This window comes from Falco naumanni, chromosome 3 (assembly GCF_017639655.2).
Source record: "Falco naumanni isolate bFalNau1 chromosome 3, bFalNau1.pat, whole genome shotgun sequence".
NCBI lineage: Eukaryota > Metazoa > Chordata > Aves > Falconiformes > Falconidae > Falco > Falco naumanni.
Window position 1 is genome coordinate 19,108,312 of NC_054056.1, and position 14,429 is coordinate 19,122,740.

The 14,429-nt window shown below is 39.4% G+C and overlaps 1 protein-coding gene across 1 annotated transcript in view; it reads right to left on the reverse strand.

Annotated features, from left to right (window-relative positions):
- CTDP1 (CTD phosphatase subunit 1) overlaps nucleotides 1-14,429 on the reverse strand; it is a 110,610-nt gene that overhangs the window by 44,394 nt on the left and 51,787 nt on the right. The window lies entirely within an intron of this gene.

Below are 14,429 nucleotides of genomic sequence, written 5' to 3' on the forward strand. Positions count from 1 at the left end.
CCCCCCCCCCCCCAATAAATTGAATAACTTTTAATTTGTATTCTTACCACCTGAATGTTTCGGAACAATTACCTGAAGAGCCAGACATTACCACTCATGCCTCCAAAAAAGCTAGCGATTTTTTAATAGGCTTTAAGAGGCAGCATTATGAAATCATGCATGTGAACAACTGAACTTTCCTACAACACACAAGGTCTGCATTAAGAGATTTGGGCTGAATGTAAGTCACTTTGAAACAAAACATTTCCTTCTACAAAGACGTCACTGGAAGGATAAACTGTCTGAAGCAGGTTAAGTTGTCCTGCAGTACACGAAGTTTAAGGGAGAATGTGTGATATAACTCAGTCCCATTTCTTCCAAGTAACCTCAGAAGAACTTGCCTTTCACATCCTGTTTAATCTATTTTCTTTCTTTGGCATTACAGCATTTTATCCTTTGGCATTTCGCCTTGATTTTGAGTCACACAATGCATTTATGCACAATGCAACACCCCTTTGTCTCAAGCACTTCAGATTTTACTGTTCTTTCACAATTACCATTGGCTCCTCCAAGCAGGTGGTGAATCAGTAAAATTAGAAGTGTAACAAAAAAAGTCTTGTTCATTATTAAAAAAAAAGTAAAAGAATTTTCTCCTGTATTTAAATCTCCATACACTGAAAACTGTCTTTGTATTATCCTGTTTCTGATAAAGCCATGCTTCAGGTTAGAATATCAAGTCTGGCAGTGCTATTGTATTTACTTCAACAGATTAGAAAAAAGGTGCTGTGAAGAGTTTAAGGAGTATTACCAAACCTTAGAAAAAAAGCTTTTATGAGATTTATTTACATATAACTCATTTACAGGTTGACTGTTGTGTCTTGGATCACTAAATTTAAATTAAAATGTGTTCTGCTGGAACAGTTCATGAAATCAAAGCTGGTCAGATAAAAGGCTGTACATTTACATACTCAGTCACGAACTGCACATTCAGTACTGGTTTCCCTACTGAAAATCGTAGGATTTGACTAGCTAATATGATCGACACTTGCAGGGGTGAAGGAAATAGAAGCCAACTGAGTATTCAGCATTTCCATTAAGCAGAATATTAATCTTGCTTTTTCTATTTCACTTATCTGTTTAAAAAAAACCCCAAAACCAACCAAAAAACCACACCCAAAACCCACACCACCTTACAGGACATCTGAGAATTTGTTAGTCTGTAAACCCCTAGAATCACAGAAAAATTTAAGTTGGAAAGGACTTCTGAAGGTCACCTGGTCCAGCCCCGACAGTCCAGTTGTATCAGGGGGCTCAGGGCTTTGTCCAGGGGAGTTCTGAATATCTCCAGACATGGAGATCCACAACCACTCCAGGAAATCTGTTCCAAAGCCTGATCACCCCTCAAGACGAAAATATTTTTCCTTATATACGATCAAAGTAACCCATGTTGAAATTTGTGTCTGCTATCTCCTGCCCCACCACTGTGTGCCTTTGACAAGGGTCCACCGTGTCTTCTCTAAACTTATGCAGCTCTTGACAGCTACTGTACTCAGGTCACCATGATTAAGCGAGTTATCGTGTGTTTGTAATGGCACATATTTTTTAAGGAAAACCACTAGTTTGGATCTTGGGGAGCTCCAAGCAGGACCTTGTTCCAATACTGCATGGCTTTTTCTGTTAGGACAGATAACCAAGCATTAAACTTAGTAAAATGGGGTTTGATCTCTCAAGAGCTGATAAGCTTAATGGCAATGGAAATAAAAATATCAAGACTACCAATAAAAAAAAAAAAAAAAAAAAAGAGAGGAAACTAGCATGCTGAAGTTTGGCTTTATATTCACAAAATCAAAACTTCTGATTTGCTTTTTCTCAGACACCCAGGACAAGAACATTGAAATTACAGGACAAAAACTGAGCACCAAAAGGGAAGAGGAATTTAGTTAGATTTATCCAAAGCTTTTTTCCCTCTCTTGCATAATACTACCAAGCACCAAGCAGAAACACAAGTACACCTTCAACAAAAAGGTGGCAGGTTTAACTATGGGGTTTCCTGGTCTCACAGGAAAGCAGAAGGAAGGAGGAGGAAGAACCGCTGCCTCCAGCATCCTGCTGCTAGACTGGTCCGTGTGCAACAAAACTATCTCATTGCTCGATAAGCAACAACTCAGTGACTGTAACAGCTTAACCACCTCCAACTATTTTGAACTGGGTCATTGCTTCACTACACCAGTTCCCTGTCCCACTTCATGTCTGTCTACACAAACACTCACACCATAACATTACACGACAGCAGGAACAGATCACTGGGAAGAGACTTTGGATAAGCATCTCTATTAAATGTGTAGCCACAACCCAAACAGTGGAAGCCTGCAACAGGAGACAGACCGATGAGTTGGAGAAGTTGTGTCAAAAGCATTATCACATCCTCTTTCGTGGCCAATATAGAATTTCATTAATTGATGAACCAAATCATCCACTACTGTTGTGGCTTACTGGCACTGTCAGCAGATTCTCTTACAGATAGTGAAATTATTGTCACTGGACAATCTTTCAAGTTTTTCCATACATGCAAATCTTAAAAAGGAAAGCCAGAGAGCCTGCAGTGGAACACCAACTGGAGTTGCATGCTCAAGTGCGACACTTTACTAGGTGTTCTGATTTCATCTTAGGCAAACCTTCATCTTAAAGGAATGAGCCAGTGAGTGAATCCACAGATAATAGTTGTACTCAAACACCGTTACAGTCTTTTTATAGAGATAAGAACCATCTAAATATCCAGAGACTGGAAAACCTAGAGTCTGTTGATGCTATACAAACAGAATACAAATGTACACAAACTCACAGAGGGAAGGGAAAGGACTGAGGAGAAAATTCTTACACCAAGACCTTCGATGATCTTTAATCCACAGAAATTATCTTTCAGGTGTGCAAAATAAAGACAGACAAACATCAATGTAATCTTTTCCTAGGCAACAAAAAGGCCTGGTAAAGACTAGAAGTATCCATACCTGTTAAACAAAAAAGGTAACACAGGTGGACACTTCAGCCTGCTGCAAACATTTATCAGTATAGCTCCCACCTTGTAAACCTTCATAGCAATAGGTTAAAGAGTTGAGCAACTTACAGCAGTACTGCTCACCCTTGTTTTAAAACAAGACAGTCCGTGATACTTTCGGTTCTCAAAGCCATCAGTTCTATTTTAAAGCAAGTGTATTTTGCCAATATGCAGCAAGAAGCAGCTTTGTTTTATAATTTTGCAAGTCTCTTCTAAGAGCTGCTAATCTAGCTATTAGCAGAGGCCCAGTTTTGCCAGATGAACCTGTAACTTTCTTCCTATTCCTAGAGATTTACAGAGACATGCACAGTCCAGTGATTGACATTTTTTTTGAACAAATTAATCTAATTTGCTAATGAAAGAACACTTGCAAAAGGTGTTTAAATACTATCACAAAATACCACTGATATATCAAGTCAGAAATCTTAACTATTAGAAGTGACAGATTCCAATTTGCGAGGGCATAGTGCCTAGGTCTTATGTGATCTTTTCTGACACATTTTGCTGCCAAGGGGAGACGTCTGTAGCACAATGTTAATGAAGTGCCGAGGGCAGCAGGGTATCAAGGGATTGTTGAATCAAGGGTTACTATGAAGGGATTGTAAAATTTCCAAGCTCCTAATTTCTTTTTTATATTATGTATGCTATTAAAAAAATAATAGAAATTTGGGTATAAATCACTTAGCATAAAAAAAAAAAACTATTTAGTTTACTTGTATCACTTCCAATCATTCCCTCAGAGCAAGTTTTCTTTGGATATAAGCTTCCTTTTACAATTTTTGATCATGAAAATATGTTCAAGTGCCCTCTTGACAGCATCTACTCTCATCAATTTCCATTTAAAAACATAAAACAAAAGTGAAAAAAATCCCTAGATGCTGATCACATCTGTTACAGTGTTTATTTTCACAAGTATTTTGTAGAGGATAGCATACTGATTGCCCAAATGTAGAAAGCAATGGGATTCCTAAATAACAAAGACGAGGATGAAGTGTAATCTGCTGTTAAAACTCACCGGCCCAGTTGATACCATGTTTCTAGACATGCAGCGGCAGCTTTGAACAGGTATGGGCAGCATCCTTCCATCAATCCAGCCTGTTGTCTCTCTGATTGGTTTCAAAAAGAGAATGGGACGATTCCCTCCATATACTCACTATTTTATCTGGCAACACCTGCTGAACTGGTGGAAGAGGTTTAAAATAATCCCCCCCCCCCCCCCCCCCGCCCCTTTTTTTAATATGAAAAGTGATGCAGGTTTTTGCAGCCTGCACTTCTAAACAGAAAATCTCGACTTTTATGGAGGAAAAAACAAAAAGTAGCAGGACACTGATCTACCTAACCTCTTTCAAGTCACCCTCAAAGGCATTAATTAATGCTGTAGTTAACCTGCAAGCACACTTGGCACAGTATCCTTGAAAACTTCTGAGAAGCATTTAGGGCTTAGCCCATTTGGTTATTCCATTAAAATAAAAAAAACATAAAATCCAAGAGTGGGAGGGAGCTTGACTTGCACTAATTTCCAGTCACTTCAACCTGAATTACAGTCTATTTAGAATACATTTAAGGCTCGAATGTGCATCAGCTCAGAGACAACCCCCAAACTTCTGAAATGCTGCAACCGAAAACGCTGTCGTGATCAGTCACTGAACAGTGTCAGGAAACACCGCCTTTGTGGAATAACGGTCACAGCCATGGACTTCACTCCAACAGATATGAGAACTCACCCTAAAAAGAAGAGGTTCTGGTATACACAATATGCACAAACTTTTTTTTTTTTTTTGGCATCTCAACTGTTTCCAAGCTTTCTCATAATGGTCCTTGTTACCAGATGTTTTAACAATTAGCACAATGCTAGGTTCTACCATCCCAAGGTTAACCGAAAGCGTATCTTTCACTTAGTGAGACTGAATAAATATTCATTGCTACATATGGGTTTCAGAGAAAAATAAGTTTTTTCCATTTCAAAGGTTGAACTCCTGAACTTGTTCAGCATTATAAAGCTGTTCAGAAGTCACAGTCTACTAAGTGAAACTGAAAATAGAGAACAAAAGACAGGCAAAAAACTGCTTTCATTTATCCGTTAAGTGCAGACTTTCTGCAGGCATCACAGCTGCAAAGGAACTTAAAAACTACTCCTGTGTAGAGCAACTGGGATACAGTAGGGCTTACTAGCTCAAAACTACTGCTATAGAAACACAGATGCACTGTGTTCAGCATAGATTTATTCACGCATGCTGTGAACATGCTAGTAAACCCATCCTGATCCAAGCTAGCTATAAGCAGGGCCAGCCTGGACCTGCCATGACTTACTAGTTCTAACCTAGGCTTAGAGTTAGCATTTCCAGACATCAGCTGGCTTCATGAAGCATGGCTTTGTTGTTTCCCTCTTCAGTAAACCTGATTTGCTTGGTCTCATTGTCACAAGAGCCAAGAGACATTTATCAATGCACTCAAGCTAACAAAGTCACCTCAAATAATGAGCACTGGAGAAAACTATTTCTGAATTTGCTTTACTAGAAACTGAAAGATGACAGCGAAGCCAGGTTAATGTTTAAATGGTTTCTGCTGAACTGGGCAATGGGGCTGCAATCAGACTCTGTACAATCAAGCATGAAGCTTTTAAGTGAAGTAGTGAAGAAATACAAGCGCTGTATTCTGCATAGCTCACCCACACTCAATAGCCAGAATTAAGCACAAAATAAGGAAAAAAAAAAAAGAAAAAAAAAGAAAAAGAACCAGTCCAAAATACAAGTGGTCAGCTTCTACAAGCAGGTCACTTTTAAGGTGATGAATACATTGTAGGTTCTGATATGATCTCTATGGTACACCAACTGTATCCAGTCCTCAATCCCTCTGTGATGAAGCAAGTTTGATGCTGGAGCACTACAATATCTGAGACAGGCAGCTGTCTGTGTTAATTTCAGAGAAAACGGTATCACTGTTTGCCATGAGAAGCAACTTGAGAATATTGTCTACAGCTGACTGTGACCCCGGCAAAGAGAAAGCACAAGCTCATATACAAAACCCATAACAATACAGAGCAACGCTGACATTCTCTTGAAGTCCAAAACTAATACCACTACTGTAGACATGAAAAAGTTAGAGCAGCCGGCCATTCGGGTAATTACTCATTTTGTGACTGCATTGCAGCAGGAGATTTTTTTACATCAGTAGGGGGCTCCAGTTCTGCAGCTTTTCACCATCTCCGTGAAGTTACACGTGGAATTGAAACATTCCTTGTGATGCTGACAGCAGGTGGGACATGCCCAGCTGCAGAAGGATCACAGAGGGGCAGAGCTGAGTGGCTGTATTCACTGCGCTCTGCAGGTGGCACCTGACAACAGTGAGGACTACCAAAGCAAAAGGAAGAGCTTCTCTCGAAGATGTCTCAGAAGTCAGCAACTGCAATTATGCATAATTTACATTTCAAAATAAGTCACCTTATGATAACTGATCAAAATCAGCTGATTAAAGACTAATAGTACAAACTGTCATTCAGTGCTGCATTTAGAAAGAACCTGGCCTTTAAGTCACCAAAATGGATTTGTATTTTTATAACCCCAGAAATCCAAACACAAATTAAGTCTGCTAGGTGACTAGCAATATGCAAGTGATTGTAAAGATCCTCCATAGCACTTAGCATATATTATGCTATACTTCACAACTATATTTATTGTTATGTTGCAATCCAAGTATCAGGGTATCTTGATTAAAAAAAAAAAAAAAACACAAAAAAAATAGTTATGAAGAAACAGTTCAGGCTTAGACCAAGACTTGGCCAGACACTTTTAAATACCACTCAGGAAGAACATCAGCTCCGATTAAAATGTAAAAACCGTATTAGACTTGCGATGAGGCTCAATCAGACCATATATGCAGCTGCTCAGAATTGTGTTAGGGATCATCTTGCAAATTGCTTAACACAGTTCAGACACCCATTTTTAACTGTGGCCAGTTAGTGTTGACAGCCTAGCTGCACCTGATTTAGCATATGGAGGTAGACATACACCTCCAAATGCGGTTATTGAACTCTGTTTAAAGAGGTTTCGCCCCATTTTCAGTGAGCAAGCCAACAGTTGAAAAAGGCTTTCAGTTTATCAAGGCCAAGCAGAGAAGGCTACAGATATATAATGCACTATCAGTGTCAGTAGAAAAACCAAAGAGAATGTATGGAAAAGCCTTCTTCCCTACAGGTTAACCAACCTTCACTTTTTAACACCCTGTACATACATTCTAGAGGTGGGAGCTTTATAGACCTACTTTCCATTTCACATGGAATAGCATTAAAATAATGCATTTGCTATATAACCAGTCATACTTTAAAAGCCAAAGAAGTTGTTCTTATCTGCAGAAGCAAACACATAGAGCTTAGATTTAATCTTATTTGCACAATAATTTTTACTCTATGCTTAGCAGAATGCCAACAACATGTAAAAAAAGTTACTTTTCTACAAACCCAAGTTTACTTACAATGAAACAATTTTGAGAACCTTTTTGGGAGAAGAACTGAATCAGCTGTTGATTGCATCAGAAAAGTATGAAGAATATGTAAGATGGCAGAAGCACCTTTACTGACAACTAAATCAAATCAATTTTTGATGGACTGTCAATAGAAGAAACAGGGACATCCAGACAAAATGCAAGCAGGCACTCTTATTACTATAAACTTTTATCAAAAAGAGGTCAGCTCTGAAGTAAGCATGGTTGTTTTTTTTAGTTGATGTCCATTTTGTGCAGCCCATTAGTAGTAACTATTGTAGCATAACCATTTGTACTTACATCATGATTAAATTACCTGTTAAAATATCTGGGCATAACAAAAGTGAATCAGTCTCAATCATATGTTTTATTTTCTCCTAATAATAGCATGACCAGCCAGGAATTTGACTGATCATGTTCACTTTGCACAAGATTCTATATAGTAATATCACCTTTCAATTAACAACTTGCCATGAGTACCATCAAACTACTCCTTATATATATAGGTAATTTCCATTTTTTATCTACAAAATGCAGGTATTTATACAGTGTGCTGTCTGAATGCCAAAAGGTTCCAATATGTTACCCATATTCCCCCATGGCATATAAGTTTATAAAAATAAATCTACAATGAAAATAAAATATCCAAGTACACCAGAAACTGTGCTTAAATAACGCTTTCTAAGCAATCTGTGTAGAAAAACAGAAGCGGTCCAAAACTGTTTGCCTACCTGAGATAATATCAAATTCGATAAAAATCCTTTTCCTATTAAGACAATCAGTTGTCTCCTTGTAAAACATGGTATTACATAAAAAAAGCCTCTTTCCAAACATTTGAAAAAGCTGCTGTGGCAAGTTTGGACCATGATGCCCTCTTAATAAACAAAACCCAGCAGATAACCAGTTCTATGCTATTAGTGCATAAACTGATGGTCTGCAGATAAGTATCAGACTAAAAAAAGGAAAATACATGTTTCGCATGTTTGTAATGCATACCAATGTCACTAGCCTCATCTACGCTGCATTTCTTTTAGTGTTTTTTTCAAGTAGCTGCATAACAGTCAGTGTCAACGTTTCTGGTCAGGAAGATTTGCCTACAACTTAAACATGGCAATTATTGTTTTGTTTTTTCAATATGCTTATAACTTCTGTAATCAAAAATAAATAGAAATGCATTGCTGCTACTTGGAATTGCATCTTTTTCAAGGAATTCTTCAAAGCAAAACAAGGGCAGAAGCAAACGACTGACATCCCACTTCCTTGAAGCGCTCACCTTTCCTCTCTCCACCCCACCATACTGATTTCTTAATTCTACGCTGCTGATTCTCACTGCCAAACTATTAAAAATAGTACTGGACAACTTTACTCAATCTTCTCTACTAATCAGACGAGACATGGGTGAAATGATTGCTTTAACATTATAACATTTTAATGTTCAATTACTTCTCTGTCACTTTAATAATAGAGACGGGTGAATGTCAAAATCTTAAACAGGGGAAAGCAGTAAAACTCTCCTTGGTTTACAACAGCTTTAAGCTATGTTGATTACAAAACAAAGTCATATTTCTCAGTGCATCAGGCAGCCGCCACAGCACAGCCATCGCTCCGTGACGGCACAGCCGCAGCGGGACTCCTAGCACCACTCTGCTCCTCCACAGAAAATGAACCGCCGAGGGACAGTGAGCCAGCACACGTCCAGCCCTGCTGGGTTAAGCTCTTGGCACTGACGATGAAAAGCTGAGGGGGCTGGCAAATTAAGTTTTTCTAGCTTCCACATTACTTGCCCTCCTGGGGCAGCAGCCCCCGGCCAGCCTGCCTGTGCGTCCTCAGGGCTGCTGTGCCATGGGACCTTTTGGCAAATTGTTTTCATATAGCCCCTTACTGCCTTGTAAGTTTCTGGATGAAAAGTAGCACGTTTTCCTTTGCTACTTCTCCATACTATACTTTCACCAATAGTTATCTCAAAAAATAAAGTTTAGTTCAAGTGGAAGTGGCTGTAAAGCAGACCTCATTACTTGTCTGGATGATAATCACTGACAACAGCAAGTGCACACACAGGCTCCTCCTTTTAACTTCAAATAAGGGTACAATTTTTAAGACTGCTAGCCAAATTTAGCATCTGTACACTTCATGCCATGCTGTATGTTAAGGTGTTACACAAGGTATTTTGTATGAGAAACACATTTGAGGAATTTCGGAGAACGGTTAATGTGCAATGCAGTGTCCAAGTGCGCCCCAGGCAGCTATTATTTTGCACTACAGACCACATCCTCCGCATTAAATTAGTAATTTTAAACTAACCAAGAGGCTAACCATTACTGAGATAATAGCTTTCACTAAATTGAAGGAGAAAAACACTGCCGCTTAATTCACAGCATGGTATAGCCACTAAATTAAATATAACAAAGTACAAAACAGAAATCAAGAGATAAATCTGCTTATATGAAAGAAAAATGCAGAGTGATAAAATGGCCTTATGTAAGAGCAGAATGTTGTAATTTCAGTCTTTGTATATTGAACATAAATTCCAGCTTAGTTAAAAGGGAAAGAGTGTGCATAATATATACCAAATCAACAGAACCATTTTGAATGCAAGTAGTTCATTAGGTCATTCCCACTCAAGAAAAATCTCTGGACATAAATGCACTGGTGCGGAGCACATACCTCTGCAATGTGGTCACTCTGCAGCTGCTCAGTATGCATCCAGCCAGACGGCAGGAATTTTGCAGCCCCACTAACCAAAGTGGAGATGGGAAAGCTGGAGGTCTGACTGGCACCAGATCTATTCCCTCTCTTACCCTCTCCCAAGTCCCAAACTAAGAGGAATTTAAACCAGGGAAATATTTTACCGTAGATGGCAGAGGTGATGACATTTGACAAGATACAGACGCTGCTCTCAAACACTCCGAAAAAAACCATGGTAATAAACACAAAAGCACAAGCATCATATAACCAGTAGACTATGTGTGCACAGCTGTGCCAGGACATTAGTAATCCCAGGCCATCTTGGATGAGATAGCACTGCAAAACACTATTAAAAAAAAAAAGTATCTTTCTGCCTTACTGAAATCTTACTGCCTTACTGGCAGTTCCTTTTTGAACTTCCCATCAGTGAAGCCGGTACTGGGTATCTGCCCAAGACTGGTCCTACGAGCACTGACAGTGACAGACGCGAGTCCCTGTGGCTGCCTGTCTCCTGCTGTTACTGTTCGTTCCAGACTATACATGACCAAGACAGCACAGCCCCTTCGGTGAAACCAGAAACAAAGATTACAGCATACTAGATACAATCCGATATAAACAGCATTTTTATGGCGTAATCTTTTGCAGGTTATGTATCAGATAACCAGTTATTTAGAAATAAAAATTTACACAGGCCTTTTAAATGACTATAGACAAGCATTTAATTCTGCTTCCCTTTACCATTCCACAGCAGAGACACAGCAGCAACTGGTTGCAAAGCATCTGTGTCTAGCTAGCACAGAGAAGAAAGGGGGGAAATGTTCTCTCAGCTGTGAGACAGCAGCATTAGCAGGCTGTGTATTGCCCAATACAGATCCATTCCTTATGCACTTACTCTGATTTGACAATTGCCTTTTTAATGGCAACCCTAATACATTAAATACTCTTGTTCTTGCACTTTCCTACAGTTCAAACAGTCCCTCATGTCAGAGGGAAGTTACCATTGGATCAGGTCTCCCAGATCTCTGGCACTGAAAAAGATACAAAAGGTTAAGTGGCCTTAAACAGCAACCCCATGGCTGGGATGCTATTCATTTCCTTTGAATTCTTTGGTATCCATAGCACAACTACAGCTAAAATAATAAGAGAAGATAAGATTCAGTATAAGACCAAATTTTAGCAGAGATGCCCATCCATGGCAGTTCTTCTCCATGGAATACTGGAACAGAGACTGCTTTTTTCACTAGGAAAAGTGGCAAGCAGATGTTTGAAGAGGTTAAGGATGGAAAGAGATTTAATTTGGGAATAAATCATACTTAAATTCTCTTTTTTGGCTTCCTTCTTGATTCTTCTAACAAAACTCTCCCATCTATAAACAACATGCAAATGCTGTACTGCTTGGGGCTGTGTGGCCTTCTCATAGATTTTTGCAAAGAAAAAGCAAGATTTCTTTTTGGTGTTAGGTGCAAAGGAGCTATTTAAACTTGTTATGTCCACAGAAACAGTATATATAAACTCTCGCATTTCCCGAATTTCAGTTCATTTCACTGAAAAAAATCCCAGTGCTTAAAGCTAAGTGACTCATTTTGATCTAGTAAAAATCCTTATCTGAATTTGCCAGGGAATTCTGAGGATGCATTTTTTAAGCTAGAGGGTTGCAGTTCTGCCTTCACTGCCCATTCCCAGCTCTTCCCATCTTCTCCCTACTCCTGGCACCAGCACTCAGGCAGCAGCAACGGTGAGTTATTTCAGGAATCTGGTAATGATGAAGACTAACCTGGAAAATGGTCTTTTCTGATCAAACCAGCTCCCAGAACGGGCTTGCTGAAAGGTCCCATGATTATCAACTGTGGCTCAGGGGCAGGAACACAGCAGGTGAGACTCTGGCTGGCTTACACTGCAGCAGAGTCACACTCTGACTTGCTTTCACTCTTGTTGGACCACGTACTCCTAACCCTAACAGTCCCAGCACTAGCATTTGTAGCTGTGGAGCAAACCATCACCACTGTGACTGAAACAGACTCCCTCACCCCACCAAGGCAGTCTGCAATCGGCTGTAGATCTTTGTGGCTGGCATAGCCCCTAGAACGGATACAAATGAAGGAAATACCCGTTTGTGTGGAAATAGGCCATTTGTGTGGCAGAAAAGCATTCACACCTCTTCATGACATGATTGCAGAAAGGTTCTTACGCTGTAACATGTTTTGATAAAGAATGAGATACAGGCAAACACCTTCCTGTGGAAGCTGAACTAGTCACAGTGTCAAAGTGAACTGAGCACCGACCGGCAATGCTTATCAAGTTTATTTTCACTTTATTTGATAATGCTCCTGACAGCGGAATCTCCTGTGTATGCTCCACTAAACTTTTATATTTTATGGACTACGTTACCACGCATCATCCCTCTGTTTTGTTAAGTGTACGCCCACATGCTGCCATAAAACCCTGTTTGATTAGTCACACTACATTTCTTGTACACAAATACATTATCCTTACCAAGGTGATGCTTGCAGTCCCCAGGCTGGTACACACAGGTTACTCTCCCTTGGCTGTCTCTATAGCAGCGACCAGGAGCTGACAACCTGCTGGCACTACCATGTCAAGCTCAACCTCCCCAGTGTATGTGCTGTATGCCCCCTTCTCCATGTTTCACCGCTAATGTTTGATCCTTGATCAAACCATGTTGGGGAGCTAAGATACCAGACACTCTCATTTCCCTTCCCCACCAAACAAACCCAAAACATAGCCCCCCCGGGCCCAAAAAACCCAACAAAATTCCAAAATTACAAGTGAAGAGTTTCTTCTGGTTCAGTTGCACAAGGATCAGAGAAATAAGCCAGGATGGGAACAGAGACTAGTGGAAATCTTTTAGTAGCACCTGTAACCTTAAATCATACTCCTGGAATCAAAGCTAAGCCAACTAAGAAAAAAAACACACACTGGAATTTGGGCTTCATTTGTTCTGAAGTTCACGTAGTCTAATTCCCAGACATAATATGCAGCTTAAGTAAAGCATAATTTACAAACAAATTATCACAATTTAAGATGTTTATATTTGTAGGATAGGTAGAAAAACTTTAATTTCTTTAGTCTAACTGTAGGTAGCAGTATAGAGACCAATCAATCACAAAAGAAACAGCACCAGGAGATTCAGATTTTTAACAAGGTACTTAAATAGTGTCTTTGAAAACAGAACAATAAATACTTTACACAGTAACTCCAGAAAACGTGCACACCTTCTTTTGGCTCAGTGCGCACATCACAACAGCAATTCATTAATGTTTTCCAAAAGCCACATTATTAGAAAAATATTAGTACACAAAACCATAAAATCAACCCATAATAACAATTTGCTTTAAGTACCACTGACAACACAGAAAGAAAACAGATGGATTCAGGGACTGGCATTATGACAAGAAGAAATACTATTTTTTCTGAAAGTCTGACATCAAATGGGCAAAATACTTTGGAACAAACAGCAGAAGAAATCAAAATTTGTTAACTTCAAGAGTTACCAGGAAAAGTTAAAAGCTTGCACTCATCTGAAATTCAGATTAGATCATCACAGTGGTTGAATGTTTTTGGACCTTTCCCTAGAATACCAGCTCGGAGTTCCTCCCAGACCTGTCTAGCAACAGGACATCTCAAAATTATGCTATGCTGTATGTACAAACTCTTTTCTTCCTTGGTGAAATAATGCAGTTTACTTCTCACACTTCCACTATATTTAACTCTTGTTAAATAGCCTGTTATGGCTAGAACCTTGTAATCAATTTACTGCCAGAAGCTGGCAAGTTATATGTTCCTGTCCCCACCCCAGTGAACGATCAAAGCTAAAAAATGCATTTGAGCTCCAGTGTTGCTAGGTTTTATAGTAAAGTCACACACAATGTGACAAATTCATGATAACAGTGTGCAGATGGGTATTTTTTCCTCTGTGTATCATGTAATATTATGTAAGATTGTGGCTCCTTTGACAAAAGTGCATAGAAGTGTAAGTGAAAATAATCAGCTGCTAGAGGTTCACAGCAAATTTCAAACAATGTGTTTATGTACGAAAGAAGTACAGTACGCTCTGTAACAGAAAGCTGCCATCACCTGCAGAACTGTGACGGCTATGATTTAAGAGCACCGCGATTACATGTCTATGATGATAATGAGGCTCCATGCTCCCCTTTGGCGCTCTGATCTCAACAGCCTGCGCCTTTTACATCCACAGACCTCTCTTCTCCCA